We start from the raw sequence: 17,242 nt of genomic DNA, 5'->3' as shown, positions 1-17,242 counted from the left end.
TTTTAATGTACTTTTTTTTTCATTTCCAACCTGTGGTTGTTTGGCTTTATTTTCAAAATCTTAACTTTTTTGCTCAAACTTTCTTTCATGTTAATATTTTCATTATCCATACTGCTAATTTTCTCATCCATTTTCCCAACATTTTTACTTTGTTTTGCTAAAATGAATAGAAATAATTTTCTCCTTTGTGTTTTCTTTCTGGTCGTTCATCATATTAACCAGTCAGCTTTTGAAATTTAAATTCGAAAGCATCATTTTATTAGCTTCAGTAATTTTGGAGTTCATTAGAGGAAAATTTATAACCATTGGATTGGAGGAGTCATGTTCTTTACTTTGTTCTCTTCTTTATTGGTAAAATACTCTGACAAAGACAACTGCCGGGTTGGAGATTTCTCTTAGGTCACCATTCAGAGTGCAGGTCACCACTGTGGAGAAGCTGAGGCAGCAGCCACTCCAAGCCGCTGGCACATCACATCTGTAACCAGGAACAAACAGCGGCAGACAGATGCAAACATGCCCCCCTTCTCCACACACAGGCTAGGATCTCAGCCAGCAAATGACACCACCCAGAGTTGGCGGGACTTCCCACCTCAGTGATCAAAACCAGGATGAAAACCCTCAGGTGTCCTCAGAGGCCACCCCTTCTGGTGCCTCTAGATTCTGCCAGGTTGAGAATGAACGCTAACCACAGCGTCATGTTCCCTCGCTTTCCCGTGTTTCTTGTTTTCTGTATTACAATTGTGCAGCACTTGGTTTTGAAGTCTCTTTCATTTTTATTTGATCAGCCTATTTTTAAAAGTTCAATCTCCAGTACCACGCAGAAAGCAGACTGCCATAACAGCAATACCATAAAGAACACAGAAACACATGTCTGTTTGAGACAGAGTCTCAGTTTTCCAGGAAAGCCCTGGTTGTCCTGGAACTCACTATTTAGAAGAGGCATGTCTCAAATTCACAGACACCCACCTGCTTCTTTAATCCCAAGTGCTGGGATTAAAGATGTGCACCTCCATGCCTAGTCAGATACATAACTCTGGTTGTCTTGTTGCCCGGAGGTAGATTTCGTCCCACTGGGGAGACATAGGTCTGGGCATGTCTGCCGAGCGTTTGCAGAGTATTTTAACCGAGGTAGAAATGCCCCACTGAATTGAGCGCCATTTGTACCGGGCTCCCAGACTGGACGGAAAGTAGGAAGCAAGAGGAGCATCGGCACCCACTTCATACTGCTCCAGGCTGTAGATGCCATGGGACCAGCGACCTTAGGCTCCTGCTGCAGAGCCTTCCTGCCGCGGTGGTTCTGCCCTGCACTGTGATTCCAAAGGAAACCCTTCCTCCATCAGTCATCTTTCTTGGGTGGTAATTATGTCATAGCAACGAGAAAAGTAACACACGCAGAACGTTTTCTCAAGAACGGGGCCTGTTTCTGTGATGAACCCAGCCATGTGACTCATCGGCCTTTGGAATAGAAAACTAGTTTCAAGGTCTAAAGATCGCTTTATTCAGAAGGCAGCGTTTAATGGGTCATTCGAGTAGATGTTCAAAAGACCAGCATGGCAAGAGAATGCCGACAATGCCAGCCTATTTCATGATGTTTCTGAGAATAGGACTCAGGTAGGGGGTTCACTAGAGGCTTTCCATTTTATATCCATGCCCCCACAAAAAAAAATCTGGGTGCATGCTGTTTGTGTTCTGAGAACTTTAGTGAATGCAAAACTGAAGGCTCATATTGTTTGGTGAAGAAAAAAAGAGAGAGGGAGGGAGGGAGGGAGGGAGGGAGGGAGGGAGGGAGGGAGGGATTGAGACCCAGGGCAGAAAGCTCTGGAAAGGGTGGTATGGCGAATAACGGAGGACGAGGGAACTTTAATTAAACTGCAGACAAGTTAGGTATGAAGAACATAGCTCCCGTGGTTATAAGGCTCAGATCATTAAAGAAGAAAGCCTCCTATTCTTGCCTGAGGGCGAGACCTCACTTCTCAAAGGTCCCAATTTGTGAAGACGAAAATTAACTTATAAAGAGAGAATCAAAACTGAGAAAGCCCCCCAAAGGGAATCCCTCCTGGATAAAAATAGCTGAGAGGGTTTTTTTTCTGTTTCAGTCACTGTATTTTTAGTCAGGGTTCTCTAGGGGGACAGAATCAGTGGGATAAGTAACTGTCTATAACGTATATACATATATATCAAAGAATTCAAGTCATCTTTAAAGTATCAATGCCAGCAGACTCGCACCTGAGATCTGAGAACTGATAGCTGCATGGTGCGTGATTCTGGGGTGCCTCAGCCACCCCAAACTGGTGCTAGAAGCCCAGAAGGGTCCTGGAGAGCTACTGGCCCCTAAAGCATTATGACACTTAGAAAAGGTGGGAAAAGTCGGTTCTGATATCCGTGAAGGATTCAGGAGCAGGAGCAGCAGCATCTGACAGATGACCTTAGCAGTGGAGGGAAGGCAATCAGGCTCAGACCAGATGATCCTCCCTCTGCTCTGCCCCCTTTGTCTGGGCTGCTACCAGAAGATTCTGGCTGTAAGGTCTCAGCTGAGGACTATGAGCTAACTAGGTGCATATTTCACATATCAAAGCGGACCTGGGTGCCAGGTTCTCCCAGCCTCCTTCAGGGCCTACCTGTTATAGGGTGTGACTGGCATACCCTGCCCTCTGCCCTTTCTCCAGCCCAAGAGCCCGGCTTCTCTTCCCCCAGATGCCCTCCCTGGTCCTTTTGTCTACCTTTTACTCTCCTGGCTCTCCCCTCTTGACGTCCCCTTCTCACATGGCCTGGCCCAGGGTCATAGTTACTCTCTAAGCAGGCAAATCTAATTTGTGGCAAGTTGAAATCAAACCACCGCCAACAGCAAGCCACAGAGAATCATGGGAGATGTAGTCCCGCCGCCCCGGGGGAATCATGGGAGACTATCTCCCATGATTCCCTGGCTGGGTGGCAGCCGATTCTGGCAGCATTGCGTTCATAGCGCTGGTTTTGCATGTGTGTAAAACACACTCCTGTGAACATACAAGAGTTTGGGGTCATGGATTCCTGCACCAAGTCTTCCAAAAGCAAGTGTAGCCAGGCAGTGTGTGACAGTGTGGCGTGTCTGTCAGGGAACTTTAAGAATCCACAAGGTGAGGTTGTGAAGGTTACTCGAAATGGAAGTATGGGCTCCATGGGCGTTGAAGATGCCAGCACTGTGGGATACCCCCTGAAGAAAGCCGTGGGTGCAGGCTGGCATGAGACTAAAAGGGAGGCGACATGTGCCCCAGGCAGTTGCTGTGCCAGTGACGCCAAAGAGCCCCGGATGTGGAGCATGAAGCTGTAGAGTTTGATGTTCACTTTCCTTGATGTATTTTGACCTTCCTTTGGCCTGGTTTTCTTCTTGATATGCCTCCTAATATTCTCAAGAAGGTCTCTGTCATTACATAGCATAAGCACGCAACTCGATTTTATGGGTTTTATTTCATAGGACGCCAAGTGAAATGATTGCAAACGTCTCAATGTGCTTGTTGGACAGTTTTCAAACTGTTATGAATTTGAGAACTTTTTGAGATGGAAGAAATGTACTTTGCATTATGAGATAAACAGCTGATCTCAGGGTACAGGGTTGAAATGCCCATATCGAACTCAATAGGCTAATAACTCAATAACCTAGTGCTCTTGAAGCTGCGAGCCAGTGAGGTTCCAGAGACTTCCAAACATTACAGACTATTGCCAGCGCTATTTATTGGTTACCGTCTAGAACCCCATAGTAAGGTTCTCTTGCTGAAGTTATCATATATTAGAGTCAAAGACCATGCAAGTCTGAACCTGGTACTGACTGGGAAGCATCGTTACTACTGGCTAGCTCTCATCGTGCTGGAAGATGCTATGCGTGCTACTGGATTGGAAAAGTCACTGTCAGTCTTATCTACTTGTGAACCCTATGAACGATAATAGCAACTGGCTTGGCCAGACAGGCCCACGGGGGCAGTAGTACCATGTACATGGCGGGAGCAACCAACCACTTTCTGATTGGATTTAAGGCCAACTCCGCAAGATGAAAACCCGTAGCTGGCACTGCTATCAGGACCGAGCTTGTGCCTGGGGATAGCGTCCTCTTTCTTGCTTGAACCATGGGAACTGTGGTTTGGAAGCGGCTTCTGCCCCCACAGCCTGCTCCCACGGGGAGCTGCACAGTGAAAGCCGCGCCTCCCTCACTTCTTATGGCTGAGCTGTGGACATCTCTCTCTCAACACTTCTCAGGCCTGCTTTCATTTCCTTTGTTGATTTCCAAAGTGCGCTCCCCCTGCCCCCACACACCATGGAGACTAGTCTTAACTGAATCACCCCTTCGCCCGGTCACAGGCAAGCAGCTCCCACCCTGTCCCTTTCTCCAGGAAGTTCCCAGCACGTTTCTGTTAGCGTAGCTGTGTTTTTCCTCTCCCTCTATCTCCCTACAGTCTTTTAAGTCCATTCCTTTTTTTCCCCCTTTCTTTCTGTACTCCCCTCTTCTGTTATTTGTCGCGGTCATTACCGTAGCTTGTATTATTTTAGAAGTTACCTTTTGAATTAGTACGATTGCACCGGCTTATCACTGGTCTGCTGTCATTATTTCCCGAGAAGAGGCCCTGGAAACGCTAACTAACTTCATTTATTTTCATTATGTATGCGCTTTTGTAGCCATGCATTTTAATGTTCTGTGAGCTGCAATCTCCAGGTGGACTTCGCTGATTTCCATAGTCAGTATTGATTGCAGTCTCCAGCAAGAGCTCTGTACTTTACGGCGTTCCGGGCAGCTCGCTACCATCGTTTTTCCCTCTGCTCTGTCAAATTTCTTTTCCTTTAGATGCACACATGAGACGTTCCCCGACTTGTTTTCCTGAATGTGTCTTTTTGCCTAATTGTGCAGGAGCATTGCATGGGTAGAGTTCCCAGATTTTCAGAATCTTTCTGCATCACTTTGAAGACTTTATACAATGGCTAGGGAAGCCTGCTGCACCAATGAGCGGGGATCTCATTCCGCAGAGACACTTAATCTCAGCTAGGAGCCAGCAGCTGTCTGGGACAGAGTTGGCTTTTGAAGAGGCATGGATTGTGCCCATCAATGCTGCTGCACAGACTGCTGCCCTCTAGGGCCAGGTCTTAAAGCAGCGGAATCAGCATAAATCAGTGTCTCTCAGAGATACCCAATCAAAGGAAGGTTCGGGTATCTTGCAGGTTGGTTGTTCTGGGGAAAACAGCTAGTTGACGCAGAAGGACTCCGTTCCCTAGGAGTACAGCCATGACAGTGCAGTCTTGACAGCACGAGCCTCGCAACAAGGAAAGGGATGCGTTGGGAGCCAGTTCTCCTTGTTGGTTGTGTCCTGGCTATTAATTCTCCCTCACTTTCACCTTCCACGCCTGATGGATGGTCTTTCTTTGTTCCATCTTTAAAGGTGTGTGTTTCAGCATAGTGACATTTTCCTGTAAGAGGCACTTAAAAGAAATTAATTGGTACTCAGCTGCAAGACGCCCAGAAAAAAAAAAATGACAGTGAGAAAATAGGAAACGCCACAGTCGAGTGTCCAGGGATGCAGAGAGAAAGAGCGTAGACTCTTTCGTCCTGTCACAGAATATGGCCGAGAGGCTGTAACAACAGTGCTAAATTCTGAGATTGCAATCGCAGGGTGCAACTTCCCCCTCCTGCCCGTGTCCTCACCCCCAACCACGTGTCCCTTCCTAACGGCGGGCCTTCCTAGAGTTGGTGCAACTTCTCCTATGTTCCCCTTCTCCTGAACTGGCCATTGTCTACATACTGGGAATATGCCCCTCACGGGCTGCTGGTCTCCTGGACTGAACAGTTGTGGTCTGGGCAAATGAAGGTGGAAAATGTGGGTAAATGGGGCACATGATTTGGTTCGGACCCTAAAGCCGCAGCGTGTGCAATGTTGTCCGGTGCCCGGCCATGTTCAGAGAACATCTGGAGTGGATCTTGTAAGGAGGAGTATGGGAAGTCCGAGCAGCATCAACAGAGCAAGACAGCAGAGAGAAGCCGGCGGCAAGCGCAGGCTTCAGCTCTCAGCCCCCCCCCTCCCCACCCCAACCCCCCCCCCCCCCCGTTTCCAGTGCCGGTGTCTTCTCTGTTCTGCGGTCAAGGGGTGAACATGCTAAGCAAGTGTTCTGCGCTTGCACCCCAGTGCATGAAGACGGGCTGTAAGATGTGAGGACTTACATAAATAGGCTGTGTGTCTTTAAGGTGTGGGGGGTGACCAGCATATCCCTGTGTGTGTTGAACAATGGTTGCTTGTCTTCGTTCTTGGAGATGAAACCTGGCCTATTTGTGGCAATGCATCTCAGTAGGGCTGCATCCCTAACGCGATGAGTGCTCCGTGCAGTGCTGTTATTTGAGAGTTAGAAGTGGAAGCGGCGATAGAATGGGTGCAGGTGAGTGCTTCCCTGGCAGGGCCAAGGAAGGGACACTGGAATGACAATATGAGATGCCCTTTTGCTGACTGCTTTGCAGATGGCTGCCGCTGTGCTGTGGGAGAGAACAGGACGAAAGTTCTCCGTCCACTGGACTGAGGAGTAGCAGCCCACTCATAAGTAAAAATGTGCCCTGCTTTGCAGACACCCCTGAAGGAAGTCCCGCCTGTGGGCTCCTGTCCGTCCTGGGGTGGGGAGCGCACATCTTGAGATTCCCAAGCCACCGGAAGCTGAAGCGGACCAAAGGAAATGTCTTCTTCAGGTGTCAAACTCATGGCTTTCAGAGAAGCTACTGCTAAATTCTTCATCTTTTTATGGCTTGACGGGGAGTAATATTTAAAATATTTCATCAAAGTGCATTTGAGTTATGATTCTGATTACTGCTAATTACAGACAAGAAAATGAAGCCTAATCAGAACTGGAGCCGGTGCAGCTGGGGTGGCCAACCCTCGCATGTGGGCCTGTAGATGGCCAGAATCAGGAGACAATGTGGGGTCTTAATCAGGAATACTGTGTACTCTTTCACAAGAGAATAAATCAGAAGTACCCGAGTGGAGGGATCGCCTGATGGCACAGATCAGTTAGGAGAGACTACAAGGTCTCCAGGAGAGCGGAGCAGGGCCTGCACTGAGACAGGAAAGAAGAGTCTGAGCAGACAGGGCCCATCCAACACGGAAGCACTCTATTGACCAAGTAAACCAGCACATGGATCGCAAGCTACCTGCTTGCAGAAGAAAAGCCAAATGCAAATAGACAAGATTCGATTAGCAAAGACAATGGGTTCAGGTTTAAACGCTTTGCAATGAGTGCCCATAAATTAGATCTGAAATTAGGTAAATGGAGAAACGGCATAGATCAAAAGAGCATTTTTGATTTACGCCGGTGTGGGCGACACGGGCGATGAATAACTTGTCAATGCAAGCCATTTTCCCCTGAACACCAGCTATGACATAATTATCCACGTAACTGTGCCTGAAAAAATCTCGCTCGAGTGCACTTTGCAAAGCACGAGGGTTTGACGATAGTGTATTACAGCGTCTAAAAAACTTCGATTCAAGCCAATTTGCAAGCTTTGATAAGTGCAAATCACAGAGTCCCCGTCAGAGAAAGCTGAACAAAAGCCAGGCAGGGATTTCTGTGAGGGCTGAGGTGCCCATATACACAGATCACACAGTTGACATTTTGGGGTGTCTTGATAGAAAGGATTGCTCTCAGAACCACAGACGCTGACTTCCCGAGAGGTTATTAGGAAAAACTCCCTGAGTATCTGCTTAAAAGCAAACAACTACATCAAAAAAGTATAACAGTTTCCCCAAGTTGTGCGCTTTCCATATCATTTTCACGAATATTCAGAATATGCTTGAGGTGTAAAATTTACTGAGTGTAGCCTTTTGTTTTAGAACTTCTAACATAGCTATGTGTTTGATGCCTCCAGGAAGATGTGCCGGACGAGGCTGACGTATAACAAGTGGCTTCTCTTCCTTCCCTTCTGTGTTCATTCTTTGTCGTCCACTGATTCTCCCCCGCAATACCAGGTATCTTACTGCATAATGAAAGAAGGGAGGCCAGAGGCCTTCTGACCCCACCCACATTCAATCATCAAGGGACCAAGGGCGGGGTTGTGCTGATCTCTCTTATCTTACCCGACTTTGCTGGAGTCATCCTTCCGGATATGATGATGCACTAAAATTTCTCTTAAGAAATATTTCCTTAGGGCTGGAAAGATGACTCAAACATCAAAAGCATTTCCAGAGGACTAGATTCAATTCCCAGCATCCACATAGTGGTTCCTAATGATCTCTGACTCCAGTCCCACGGGAGCCGGATGCCCTCTTCTGTCCTCTTTGGGTACTGCTGCCCTCTTCTGTCCTCTTTGGGTACTGCACAATGTGGCGCACAGATCTGCGTGCAGACAAAACACCCTCAGGCTTGCCTCGGTACACACACAATTAAAATAAAGAAACGAAAAATAAAAATTCTAAACACTCTACTTTGAAACTTGAAGATGATAAGTCCAAAGAAAATGTAAAGCAAAATGAAGCATTTGCATTTCTTGCTTTTTATGCAAGTAAGGGAAGAGTTTTATTATTTTTTTATGGTGCCTAAAGTAAATTTAGTTTAAGATAATAAATAAACTAGAGGGAAAACAGTTTCTCTGGTGTGTTGTCATTTCTTTTTGGGAACTATTAACTTGTATGATCAGAGAGAGAAGAGTCCCACTTTTGAAAACCAGCTGACCTAAAGCAAGCTATTAAAATTCCCGTGGAATGAGTCATCCTCTAACTGCCCCCAAATTTTCATACAGTTCAGTCTGAAATAATTGAATGTTCTCAAATGGTTGTTGCACTTTTTAAATGGTGTTTCCTCGGGCATATGAAAGTCCTTGTGAGTTTACCATGCATACTTTTTCTGTGGCCACAAATGTCAGTCTATTTAAACCACAAAAACATATATCCCATTGTCCTTGCTTTTGAGGTTTATGTTGTTCCCTGTATGTCTGGCGCATGCAGTGCCCAGAGTTGCCAGAAGAGGGCATCAGATTCCCCCCAGGACTGGACTTTAGACAGATGTTGCCTGCTATATGGGTATTGGGGGTTGAAGCCAAGTCTCCTGGAAGAGCAGCCAGTGTTCTTGACTGCTGAGCCATCTCTCCAGCTCCTGTATTTCAGTGTAAAAAAAAAAAAGTCTTTATCTGTTGTTTCTTTCTCTGGGCCTAATGTAAAACATGTTCTCTACTGCATTTTGCCTCTGCTCTGTACAGTTTCTTTCTCATCTCCACTCCTGAGTTCCTTCTTTTCCATCTTCTCTCTACTCAGCTACTTAAAGTTGATACGCTTGACCCTTAAAAAAAAAAAAGAACATAAGCTATAATTTCCCCCATAGAGAGGCACAGTTTTTCTCTATTGCAGTTAACACCGGTCTGCTGGCAACCCTCTGTATTTGTTGTTGGTGTTAGCCTCTCCCCAGACTACACACCAAGTCAAAGACAGCTCACCAGAATGGCTCTGCTGAAGCTGAATGAACAAAAGCAAATGGAGCTCGGGAGAAAAAAACTGAAAGACACATCCATGCATCCAATGCAGAAAGTACCTGTTGAATCAATTTGAGAGGGGGTGACAGAAAGACATGGAAGATTTGGAGGAAGGAGGCATAGGAGGAGTTGGAGGGAGGAAAGGGAAGGAGGAAGTGATACAATTATGTTTTAATTACAATATAGTTTTAAAACATAGAAAATAAAACAGAGGATGCAAAAAAGAAACGAGACAACAGTTGTACTATTTTATGTCAAGTTGCGACAAGGTGGAGTTGTTTTGGAAGAGGGGATATTATTTGAGAAAATGGCCCCACTAGATTGGCCCATGGGCATCCTTGTGGTACATTGTCATGCTTAAAGTTGATATAAGAAAGGCCCAGCTCATAGGGAGTGGTATCACCCCCTTGACTGATGGTTCTAGGTACCATGAGAAAACAGGCTGAGTGCGCCCCAAGGAGCAAGCCAGTAAGCGGCACCACTTCATGACCTCTGCTTTACTCCTTTGTTCCCATTCCTGCCGTGAATTCCTGCCCTTCCTCCTTTATAAAGACTTGTGATCAGGGCATGGAAGCTGAAATGAATACTTTGTTACCCAAGTTGCTTTTGGTTACTGTGTTTCATCGTAGCAATAGAACATTAACTAAGACAGAACTCAATGACGCCCCATAAGCTCACAGTTTCTCGATATCAGAAAAGCAAGATGGCTGCAGTGAGATGTGGTTTCCATGGAGAAGACAGAAACTAGCAGATAAATGAAATAGGAAACATCACCTCTATACCAAAGAGATGCCAGAGAGTGCAACAACACCTCTTTGAGCTGGTAAATACTTCCAGTGAAATGGGAGGCTACAAAATTAGTAGCCTTCTTATATACAAATGACAAACACAGGGGAAAAGAAACCAGGCAAACAATCCCATTCCCGATAGCCACACATGTCAAGTACAACCCTGGGAAATAAGCATCATCAAGGGTGCGAAGGATCTTCACAGTGAAAAGTTCCTGCCTCTGAAGAATAAAGTTGGGCAAGATGTCACAAGGGGGGACAGACTTACTATGCTCTTGAATGAGGAGAATGGATCTCATGAAAAATGTCCACTCTTGGTATCCATACATTTAATGTAAACCCAATCAAAATTCAGGAACAATTATTCACAGAAGTAGAAAGGACAGTATTAAAAGGATACACAAAATACAAAAAAAAAAAAAAACACCAAGGTAGCCTTGAACGAAAGAGATAATGTGGTCACTATACCGAGTTTTCAAGTTACACTACAGAGTCATTTCAGTAAAAACCAAACTGGTACTGGCATAAAAACAGATACACTGGCCTGTGGAATACAGCGAGGACCAAATATAGCCCCATGTTCCCATGACCACCTTGTTAGGGGAGGCTGCTTGTTTCTTTCCTGGTCTCGCAGACTCCTAGAATAATCACACAGAAACTATATTATTTGCAATACTGTTTGGCCAATAGCCTAAGTGTACTTCTAGCTAGCTCTTATATCCTAAACTAATCCATCTCCACTTAATCCTAAACAACTCATTCTGAACTAATCTGCGCATCACCATGAGGTTGTGTCCTACCAGCAAATTTCAGTGGGCTCCAGTGAAGGTGTCTGTCTTCCATGGTGTTACATGGTTTCTTGATGACCCCACCTACTCTCTCTCTATATCTCTTTCAGCCTGGCTTTACTCTGTTAAGCCATTGGCTGAAAGCTGCTTCTTTATTAACCAATGACAATAAAACATAGTCACAGCATCATCACCTCCCATATCACCTCCTGATTTTTAACAAAGTGTGCATTAAAGAAAAGACAGCGTTTTCAACAAATGCTGCAGGGGTGGGGAGGACTCGATGGCTGTGTGTGAAAGGATACATCTTGTTCCTTAAATTTCATGCTGCATAAAGCTCGGTGCCAGATGGATCAAGAACTTCAGCAGAAGCCCAGGGCTTTGACATTGCTGAAGAAAAATGCGCAGTGTGCGCTTCAACCCGTGTGCGCACGAAAGGACTGCTTTCTGAAAAGCAATCTAGGAGCACAGGAGGCAAGAACAAAAATTGACAGATGAGATTTCATGAAATTAAAAATCTTCTGTACACCAGAGGAACCAGCAGCTGAGGAGAGAGACTACTCATAGAAGAGGAGAAGAATCTTTGCCTGCTGCACATCTGACAGAGGATTAGTGTCTAGTCTAGAAAGAACCAAAGGAAAACAAAAACAAAAACCAAAAAACCAAAAAAGTGTGTGTTGGTTCTAGTTATCAGACTAAAGCAAATTAAAACTACTTAAAGTTCTAGCTCCCCAGAGTCAGGATGACTATCATCAAGATTATAAAGACCGCAGGTGCTGGTGAGGATGTGGAGAACGGACCAGAGAACTGCTACATAAGCTTAGTCCACCAGGCTCACAGGCTAACTCAGAACCCACAGTCACGCAGGTCACCCTGGTTAAATTCTGTAGGTCACTAAACAAATATACATGAATCTGAGAAAGGGACTTGTAGGCTGGAGTAGGGAGTTGATGGGGTGGAAAGGTGATAAACATAGTAGGGGTTGAGAGTATTCTATGTCTGTTAGAAATTGTCAAGGGACAAATTTAGTTAATAAAAGTGCATAATAAATAAAGAATAATAAAAAAGGAATAAATATCAACTCCCACATGAAGACAGAAACAACAGGAAAAAAACAAACAAACAAAACAAAAATCTGATCTCTTGTCACTATCCCCAAAAGCCAGAAAATCATGGGATGATATATTTCATCTTCTGAAACTAAGGAACTGCCAACCATTTTTGCTATTCCCACCAAAATTATCCATCAAAAATGGTGGGAAAAGGAAGACATTTAATGAAACACACAAATAAGGCAATCAATGACAAATGCCAAATTAAAGCCTAGCATCCTCCTCAGGGGGAAATGACCTTATCTGAACCAAATATGAGTGCCCAATGGCCCAGGAACACAGATGGGGTTTCATTCAATTATATTCCAATGTGGTAGAAACTTTATGAAGTTTTAATAGAAACAGAATAAGGGTCATAAATCAGCATATTTTAACAAATACATTGATACAAACATCTGGTCACAGAAAATCATGGACGTGTTGGCGCTAGCTGTCAGAGGCGTCTGTGTTCTTAACAGTTTGGTTGGTGGGAGCTAAGTGTCTGTGCATTCCAGAGGATTTGGCTAAATTGTCTCAAGTTGTTAGCTGTCATACAGGAGAAGAATAAATAACTGTTAAGGGGTTAATGGCCCAAGATAGTTTGATTCTGTACTTGTAACATTCCAAACTTTCTGGTCATTTTAGCTCTAAGCAATTCATCAGTTTTACTGAGGGTGCATTTCTCGGTGTGTGGATGAAAAGTTCTGTAGATGTCTATTAGGTCTATCTGATTTTATGATGTTATTCAATTCCAGCATTTCTGTGTTTAGTTTTTGTCTGGATGACCTGGTCTTGAACCCTTGAAGCTCTTGATTCTACCTCCCAAATTTTGGGATTACAGGAATAGGCCACCACACCATCTCAGTGCTAGGTTTTCTGAAATTCATGTCATGCAGTTAACTTTTTTTGGATAAATCTACTAAATTTCAAAACAACTATTTAATTTGATAAATAAGCTTTTATTTTTTCCCTTGAAGGGGTACAAAGGAACCTAGTACACCAGTTACACAGCATCAGTCTGTTCTGCAGACATCATGTGTTCCTTTGCCTATTTATTGAGGAACACATTCAGAAAAATACAATATACTGTGTGGCTTCTTGGGTGCAGACTTCACTTGACTCTTGGCACGCCTGTGCTTCTGTTGTATCTCTGTCTCTACCTCACCAAGTTATCACAGGTTCCATAACAACAGGGAGCAGCCAGCTAGGCCCAGCATCCATGAAGGCTCTGCCCTGCGTTGGGTTGACAGTTCTCCCATTTTGTAGGGATAAGCCCCACCCCTTAGGGGGCGTGTTCGCCTCGGGCTAATGTTTGCCTATAAATTTGGCGAGCCAGCCGTGTCTTCTGCTTTCCTGGTCTCCACAGGAACGGTGGTTCTGTAAGTCTATTTCGCCATTAAAGCTGTATATATATTTTTACAATCTGTCTGCATTCGTTTATGCCGTTACACCATTTCCTTGAAGAGTTCCTTCTACTTATTTGGCCAGCAACTAGGCCACAGCTTGTTAGGATTTCCTCATAGCGAATCTACTCATTGATTTCCTTCTTAGGAGTGTTTAATTTGGCATATGTAGTGTGACTTAAGAAAATAAACTATCTTCCTATTTTCCTTAGCGTTAGGTAAGAAAAGATGGGGAAAAAATCTAATATTTGTTGGTTTACAGTGATCATCTGTGGTGATGGCAAGTGTATGACTTTTCTGGCACAGAGCACATATACAAGACTGCAATTCCCTTGGGATGGTTTAGTGATTACTGTTCGCACACTGATAGTTCACCTGTGATGTGTGTGATGACAGACCTTTGAATTATGTGCTCGTTAGTTTTAACTATATTGACTTGATACATCCTAGAATTACCTGGGGTTTAAAATGTCTTAATGAGGAATTATCTAATCAGGTTGGGCTGTGGAAATGTCTGTAGGAGATTATCTTGACTGTTAATTGACGGAGGAGAATTCAGCTCTTTGTCGGCAGCATTATTCTCGAGGCAGGAGGTCATGAATTATAGAAGATGGAAGAACACAAGCCATGCCTGGAGGCATGGACCACTCGCTTTTCTCTGCTCTTGACTGTGGCTGTGACTTAGCTGCCTTGAGTTCCTGCCTTGACTTACCCTTAGTGATGGACAGTAACCTGAAACTGTAGGCCAAAGAAACCAGTTTGTCCCTTAGTTGATTTTTGTTAAGATAGTTTATCACAACAACAGAGATGAAACCATAGCAAATTAGTTATCCTTTTATTTTTATGACCCAAGTACCTGACATAAAAGCAACTTAAGAGCTAAAGAGCTCTTATGCATGGTGACTGGAACATGCCACATTGCATCCAAAGTCAAGAAACTGGTCAAGTATAAAAAGTGAAGTTTGTCAGACTTCAAACTTCGCCTTTGGTTTCCAACTTCCTCCACCAAGGCTCTACATACTGAAGGTTCCATGACTTTACCAAATACTGCCACCATCTGGGGATTAATGGCCCAAGACACGAGTCCATAGGGCAAATTTCACATTCAAATTACATCAGTCTCCATTTTAATGAAAGCACAAAACCCTAATTAAATTAGCACAAGGTGTATGTGCTGCTGGTTTCAGTAGCTGTGTCTCTGCCTCTGTCCAGTACAGCCTTGTTGGAGATGATGCTTCAAGGGATGTGTGCTGTTCTGAGAGAATGAGCTCCTGTGCTCATGGACCAGGATTGAGCATCTTGAGAGAGGATCATTACAAAGCAAAGCAGCTCCATTTTGCTTTTGGCAGGGATCTCGTGTGACTTCTCTGCTCGCACTTCTACTGCTGGACATCCAGGCCACAATAGCTGTCTGTGCTGTCTGCTCTCGTTCCCCTGACTAGAAGCCGGTTCTAGCACCATGCTCTTGAGCTTCCAGAGCTATGAGCTAAAGAAGAATCCTTTGGGTTTAGTGTGCCTAACTTCAGTTATGTTCTTACAGTAAGGCAGGGTGGAGCCCTGCCATGTCATGGAGGGTGGAGTCTCCTATGCATCTTTGACTTTCCTGAGTGGTGCTTCAGAAATTGGAAGATGGTTTATTTCTGAGACTCACAATGAGGAGCTGAAGATCATAGGAGGCGGGGGGGGGGGGGGGAGTACATGCTCTGGCATTCACACTTCAGCGACCACACCGTGGAGCCAGCCAGAGGGAAGAGAGGATGGGGAGACTTTTCCTTTGATGATATGGAAACTGTAGTCTTCTAACGACAGACACTTTCTCTTTAAGATCATTGTCAACTAAATGCAAAGAGAGAAAAAAGTAAAGAATTGGCAAACAATATTGTGACGATCGTGTGCAGGGTCAGTAAAAAGAAAGACCCGGACCAAAACAATCTTAGGAGTAATAACAAATTAGAGAGAGAAATAAGGAAAGCCTAACAGGATGGCAGGATGGTGAGATGCCTGAGCAGACAAAGTGGGAAACTCGGGGTCAGTCTGTTAACAACACAGCATGGCCCCGCTTTTAAAAAAACAAAAAAATCAAACCCAATCCAGCAAGCCATTTGGCTTCAATCACGGTGAAAAGCAAAGCGGCCATCAGAGGTGGGGTTCTCACTGACAGTAGCACAGTAGGACTGAGAATCTAGTCCTCAGGGAGAAGAGAGTCCTGGCGACAGGAACACAAGGAGAGGGAAGAACAGGACAGTACTCAGACATTGTGAGGCTAGCCTCGGAGTCCTGGCCGTGAGCTCTGATGGCCATGAGTATAGGTAAGGGGAAGCCTGGGATTCGAAGACCCCAGTCCCGCAGTTGCTCTCATGTATTTGGTACCACTGAGCAGAACATTCTAACTCAGAGCGGTAGGCTAAACATAGAAAAGCAAGGCTGGCCTGCCCAGTTCTTAACTAGTGAGCACCGGCGTTGGGACAGACAACCCACAAACTAACTGTCATCAGAATTCGAAAGCATTTGTCTGAGCGTTTAAGAAGGTAATTTTATCTTCTCTAAGCATGCAAACAAAAATAAACATAGATATTAATCGTGAGGTTTATTTAAAAATTTTCAATTCAGTGTATCAAAATAAAATGTCAAGAGGGAAAAAAAGTCATATGGATGGGAAGTCTCCATAAAGGTTTGGTTCTCAGGCTAGAGAGATGGCTCAGCGATTAAAAACTAGGCTTATAACCGAAAACACAAGATCTGCTTCTCTGCAAGTGAGCTGCCAGACTGCACCAGGGATTTAGAAGAGGGTTCTGGCTCCAACTTATCATGACTTCCTGTCCACTGACTGACTACAAAGCCAGAATGGCTCTAGTTTGGAGGCTGGTCACTGAACAAAGCCTACTTCAGAGGAAGGTCTTATAAAATGCTTTTCCAATGAGTAAACAAGTCTTCAGGAAGGTAGAGCTGACAGGCAGATATGTACAGCCCCGGTCACTCTTGTTGTGATGCCTGTTGAAAAGCTGTGGTCGTAGGCAGTTCTGAGATCAAAGCAGAGAAGCCTTTGGAAGGACATCAGAGCCTCAGGAACTGGGTTCGGCCATGGTGTGTGCTGTGATAGGAAGGCAGATAAGCATGCTTAAGTTGTAGAACTTGAAGCTGGGAATCATGGGAGATCAGTGAGGACAGTGGTGAGTGCAGGCCCTGAGCCACATACCTGGAAGCTCTGCCGAGGTGTGCTGTTCCACCTCAGAAGAGAGGGTCTTGAAAGAGCGAGGAGTCTGGGAAGGCCAGAGGGAAGAGTGTCCTCTCAACATGACAGGAACACTGCCACTTGTGAGCTCATGGGTATGCTTGCTTACACACGACCTACACGAAATCAAGCCAGTCAACATTCCCACATGAGGTGGGGATGGTTAAAAGCCCCTATACCTACCCTGGAAGTGGTTGATACTTGTTGACTTCTGGATGAGGAGGATGGTGTTTTCCTTCAGGATGTAGTTCCTAGTAAGTCAACCACACTCCAGTGGATTGCTCCATACATGACTTTATGGGAAACACAAATATAGGTATTGTGCTTAGGCCAGGAAGGCAGAGTTGGTGCCTATGCTAACAGAAAAAAAAAAGCCTCTGATCTTGGAACATCAAATCACCATTGTTCAAAGTTAAAATAAATGTAGACAATAGTCTCCTAGCTGCTGCACCCATAGGAACATGGCAAGGCTTCTGATTAAGC

The 17,242-nt window shown here is 44.8% G+C and overlaps 1 protein-coding gene across 2 annotated transcripts in view; it reads left to right on the top strand.

Annotated features, from left to right (window-relative positions):
- Gabrg3 (gamma-aminobutyric acid type A receptor subunit gamma3) overlaps nucleotides 1–17,242 on the top strand; it is a 490,239-nt gene that overhangs the window by 437,721 nt on the left and 35,276 nt on the right. The gene's annotated exons all lie outside the window — the stretch shown is intronic.

The sequence above is a fragment of the Microtus oregoni genome, unplaced genomic scaffold, assembly GCF_018167655.1.
Source record: "Microtus oregoni isolate MIOR12 unplaced genomic scaffold, Mior012 000000F_ref0000247, whole genome shotgun sequence".
In the NCBI taxonomy this organism is placed as follows: domain Eukaryota; kingdom Metazoa; phylum Chordata; class Mammalia; order Rodentia; family Cricetidae; genus Microtus; species Microtus oregoni.
Note: the sequence above shows the minus strand (reverse complement) of the source record. Positions and strands in the feature narration are given on the sequence as shown.